The 5,896-nt window shown below is 27.2% G+C and overlaps 1 long non-coding RNA gene across 1 annotated transcript; it reads right to left on the bottom strand.

The window, feature by feature from the left end:
• Nucleotides 1–404: 404 nt before the first annotated feature.
• LOC143081636 (uncharacterized) lies at nt 405–5,624 on the bottom strand. Its single transcript, XR_012980001.1, has 3 exons — nt 5,532–5,624; nt 1,327–1,389; nt 405–569 (listed from the first exon to the last, which is right to left on the bottom strand). It is a non-coding gene; the product is annotated as an uncharacterized LOC143081636 (long non-coding RNA).
• Nucleotides 5,625–5,896: the final 272 nt, after the last annotated feature.

The raw sequence follows: 5,896 nt of genomic DNA, 5'->3' as shown, positions 1-5,896 counted from the left end.
TTTTTTTCTATATTAAGAGCAATCTTGCAAAGAAATTAACATCAAGATACTCCAGTCAAAACTTCAAACAGAAGTGGTTTATAGAAGTCTCCAGTGACGCCCACAGAGAAACTACATGACGGTGCCAGTAACAACACAAGTAAAAAATCAAAAACAACAAAAATCTAGCTTAAGTTCTGGAGATATCATATATATTGAACATTGAAATTAACACTAAACTATTTCAATTTAGTTGATTTTATCTTTTATCATATAAAAAAAATTAATAAAAATGTCACTGTATATAACGCTTTTCACTTTTTCTTTTCTCATTGCTGGTATATATTTAGAATGTAGTCCGCTGTATTCTAATTTTCTGATTTTGGCAAGTGATACCTATCACAGATTAAAAAGTAAAGAAACTGTAAAATACAAAACATTTAATTGGTATCAAACTACTTATTTTTTACAATCATTATTATCAAGCACACTGTTAAATGTTTCCAGTAAAGCTACATTGGAAAAAATCCAATCTTTATTAATCTGTTCATATTTCTTCATTCAAATTCAGTCAGAGAGGTCTTCTTATCCTAAAAATAAAAATAAATATCTTTTACCATGTATGTATATAAATATTGTTCTGTTTTTTAAAATTGATTTGAATATGTATTTCAATATGAAACACATATTAATTAATTGTACTTGTATTTGTTTAACATGTTTAACAAACATTGAGTGTGCTAAAATTAAGAGGCACATGTCAATGTCTGTTTTTGAAGTCACATGGATGACCCAAATAATGACCTATGGGGTATATGTAAAAGAAAACAATACATTGTATCTATTTACGAATGAATATGTAACTTGTTCTTGTATGTTTTTAATAGAAACAAATTGTGTTAACACTTTACTTGTGAATACATGTAAAAACATTCAAACGAAATACGCATTTCATCCTTTTTACAAAAGGATTGTAAATACAAATACAGGTAAAAAATTTACCCTGTTTATAAATATTATTTACAAAGATAACAATCATGACAATCATAACATTGTCAATAGTAAAAATTGTATAAACTATAAAATACACAATTTAAGTTTCAAATGTGAAAGAAAAACCAATAGCTTATACTTATTCATAAGACAAATCGTAGATAAATGTCCTAGAACAGAGAAAAGTGATAAAAATAAAACAACTGAAAAGATGTTTATTTATAGTCTCGTGCTCTGTGAAGGTCAACTTCAGTGTGACCCAATTGTATCACTCAACGGGAATTTACCTATGTTAACTTTTAAAATACACATAACACCGTATTTTAGAGACTACAAATAAAATTAACGACTCACCAACCATGGTATTTAACAAACATCTTCATATCTGTACAGTTAATTGTAAAGGTCTGCAACAATCTGATAAAAGAAAAAGATTGATTGAATGGTCAAAATCAAAAAAATGTGACATTCTTCTAATGCAAGAAACACACTTTACAGATAATTTAATAAACAATTTAAATACTGAATTTGAAGGTAAACTTTTACTGAGTAATGGTTCTAGCAATTCAAGAGGTATTGCCATATGGCTGAATAAAATTTTAAACTTTAAAATAATTGATGACTATAAAGATAAAGAAGGAAGACTTTTACTTGTTAATATTGAAATAAATGATACTATAATAACTATAGTTAATATTTATGCACCAAACAATCCAAAAAGCAGAAATACTTTTTTTCAAAACTGTCCATACATTAATAGAAGAAAAAAGTTTAGGTCAACTTATTCTAGGAGGAGATCATAATGAAATTTTATCTCAAATTGATTCAAAAAGTAAAACTAAACAACAACCAAATAGGAAAAAAGTTCACAACTTAAATAAACTTATAAAGTCCCTAAAACTCAATGATGTGTGGAGAACCAAAAATCCAAATAAAGTTCAATTTACATGGAGCAGAAAAGATAGGTCAGAGACAACACGAATAGATTATTTTTTAATAGCTCCAGAAGTATTCAAAAACTGTGTTTCATGTGACATTAGACCAATAGTATTACAATACACAGACCACAACTGTGTTTCTTTAAAAATAAATCTAAACAGAGGCCAAAAAGGAAAAGGATACTGGAAATTAAACAGCAGTGTACTTCAAAATGAAGACTATGCTGAAATAATTAGGAAAATAATTAAAAAATTTAAAAACAAAGCTAAAACAAGAACAGATCTTGACATACTGTGGGACAATTTCAAAATAGAAGTTAGAGACCAGACAATAAGCTATTGCAAAACAAAAGCTAAGAATAAAAAAAACCTAATCAGCAAATTGGAAAAAAATTAACAGAATTAAATAATATTATTGACACATGCAATAATAAAAACAATAATAATATATTAAAAGAAATAGATAAAATAGAAAATGAAATAGGAAAACTCTATAACGAAAAAATAAAAGGGAATCAAATAAGAGCAAGGGTAAAATGGGTTGAAGAAGGAGAGAAAAATTCTGCATATTTTCTAGGGATGGAAAAATCAAGACAGAGTAGAAAAACAATAACCCAATTATATGATGATAAAGGTCAAATTACAAGAGATCAAGACAAAATATTAAAATCAGAAGCAAATTATTATAAAAATTTATATTCTACAAAAAACCCTGAAATAGAAGCAACTAAAAAGTATTTAGATTCTCTCAAGGAATATAAGAAATTAACTGATTGGGAAAGTAATTCTTGCGAAGGGGAAATAACTGTTGATGAATGTACTGATGCGATTTTTAAAATGAAACTTAATAAAGCACCTGGGCTTGACGGACTAAATGTGGAATCTTATAGAACATTCTGGGATGAACTTAAATCTTTTATAGTCTCCACTTTCAATTACTGCTATGAAAAAAGAGAACTATCTAACACTCAGAAAGTTGGCTTAATATCTCTAATTTATAAAAAGAATGATCCCTTTTCTCTAGACAATTACAGACCTATTACTCTTTTAAACTATGATGCTAAATTACTTGCTTATGCCTTAGCACATAGATTAAAACCCCTGCTACCAAAGATTATACATACTGATCAAAAAGGATATGTCAAAAATAGGTATATTGGTTTCAACATTAGACAAATACAAGATGTCATAGACTATTCTGAAACTTTCAAAATTGATGGGGCAATTTTATTTCTTGATTTTACAAAAGCATTTGACTCATTAGAATGGGACTACATGTTTAAGACTTTAAAAAAATTTGGATTTAAAGATAATTTTATAAGGTGGGTTCAGACAATGTACTCTGATATTAAAGGATGCATTATTAATAATGGATGGGTTTCCTCCCGTTTTAGGGCATCTCGCGGGATCCGACAAGGATGTTCGTTATCATCGTTACTATTTGTTCTAGCTGTAGAAGTTATGGCGATAAAGATAAGGGAAAATAAAAACTTAAAAGGACTAGAAATAAAATTAGACGGTAAGAGTAACACCCTGAAAATCTGCCAATTAGCTGACGACACTACTCTATTTCTTCAATCAAAAAAAGATGTATCTCTAGCTATTAATTTAATACAACATTTGGTACTCTCTCAGGTTTGAAATTGAATAAAACAAAAACTGAAGGAATATGGCTTGGTCGATTAAAACACAGTCGGGAAAAATTTGAAAATATAAATTGGTGTACTGCACCAATCAAATGCCTCGGAATTTACTTATAAACAAGAATGTCAAAAACTTAACTTTGAAAAACAACTGTTAAAAAGTAAAAAAATAATATCTGAGTGGAGTAAAAGAAATCTTACTATCATAGGAAAAATAGTTGTCATCAAATCTTTAGTTTTACCAAACCTAACATATGTTTCATCAAACACTATTATTCCTAAGGAAATGTTGCAAGACTTTAAAACTTTAATATACAATTTTATTTGGAAAGGCAAAAGAGATAAAATAAAAAGATCAACACTTTCAAATGATTTTCTGGAAGGTGGACTTAAAATGACGGACATTGATGCTTATATAAAATCACTACATATCAACTGGATTCTTAAATTAAGTGAAAATAAAAATGACAACTGGACTATTATTCCCCAATTTTACTTCAACAAATTAGGAAAAAATCTTCTTGTATTTAAAATGAATTTAAAGATTATAAACGATATTGATAAAAATAAGTTACAATATTTACCGGACTTCTATAAACAACTAATTAAAGATTGGATAAGTGTAAAGGGAGATAATACAAAATATCCTAAAAATTTTCTTGAAATTAGAAAACAAGTTTTGTGGGGAAATGATAATATCAGGTTTAATGGAAAATGTTTAAACTTTGAAGATTGGACAAAAAGTGACATTATCAATATAAATGATGTAATTGATGAACAGGGCAATATCTCTGAAACTATCATTTTAACTAAACTAAGATATAAACAAAATTGGATAAGGCAAATATATATGTTAAAAAAAGCAATACCAACTGATTGGAAAACAATTCTTTGCACTGAAGATTCATTCAAAACTAAAGTTAAATTTATAAACGACTTGAAAATTATGCACAGGACAATTACTCCCTTGATGAGTACAAAAGAACTCTATAAAATATTCACACTGAAAGATAGTTGTGATAAACCAAATGGTTTTCTTATGTGGGAAAAAATATTTGAAAAGCACTTAAATTCTAAATTGAAAAATACTTTTGTTTTCATTTTTCAATATCTAACTGATAATAGATTGAAAATATTTAGATGGAAACTTATTCACTACATACTGCCAAGTTATGAACTTTTAAACAAGTGGAAAATTACTGAAGACAACTTATGTAAGCATTGTAAAAAAAAAGGAAGACTATGAACATTTTTTTGTCAATTGCTGTTATAATAATGATTTTCTAAAAATAACAATGACATTAATGAAATCCCTAGGTATTGAAAAAGATATTATAAACCTAGAAAATTTAGTAACAGGGTACAAAATTGAAGATTTAGCATACTTTGATATTAATGACATATTAACTATAATATCCGTCTCAATATACAAAGCACATTTTGTCTCAGAAAAGAAAACAAAAAAAATAAACATTTTAAAAATTTTCCAGAAAGAAATTTCAGAAATTATTGAAATAAACAACTTTAATAACAAAAAAACTAATCAGATAATTCTTAAAACAAATAGATTCATTGCAAAGATTCAATTGAATCAGGACTAATCTTTTTACAAGCACAAAACATTGTGTACAAAATTGATTATTGTACACAAGACAAATATTGTAATATTTATAATCAAGTTCAACCATGCATGTTCAATGTTTGTAAGCATGTTCAGCCATGCATGAGTCACCACATGTAAATTATACTGCATTTTTTATATTTTAAAATGTGTATTTACAAAAGATAAAAAGAATTGTTATAGTATAAATGTATCCATACGTTTATTACTTAATGTGGAAAAATAATGTATCATAATTTTTCGGATGTCGAGTGTTCCAACTTGTTACACTTAAATTACCTATTTGTGAATTACACACATACATTTCGACAAAAAAAATCAGTAGATAACTAAAGAAAACTTGAATAGTAAACTCACCATATATAATCGTTAAATCCAGTGGATAATATTCATATAATTTAGACGACACACATCAAAACTATACCCGATAACGCACATGCGAAGAACAACACTGTGCCCAATATTAATGGAAACACGGATCATACCGATAACGGAGTTGATTCCGGAAAAAATAAAAACTATGAAAAAGAGTAAAAGAAAGCAAAATGTAATGTATGTGTATAATCACAATAATTTATCGAATATATTTTGTAAAATATTTTATGTTATGAATACTAATATTATGAATAAATAATACCTTGCCAAATAGTGCTTCCCTTAACTATTAGGTAAGCTAACATGAGGGATACTAACTTAAAGCTGTAAACTTAGTAAATTGTTAC

Source organism: Mytilus galloprovincialis, chromosome 7, assembly GCF_965363235.1.
Source record: "Mytilus galloprovincialis chromosome 7, xbMytGall1.hap1.1, whole genome shotgun sequence".
In the NCBI taxonomy this organism is placed as follows: Eukaryota; Metazoa; Mollusca; class Bivalvia; order Mytilida; family Mytilidae; genus Mytilus; species Mytilus galloprovincialis.
This window is presented reverse-complemented; position numbering and strand designations above follow the sequence as displayed.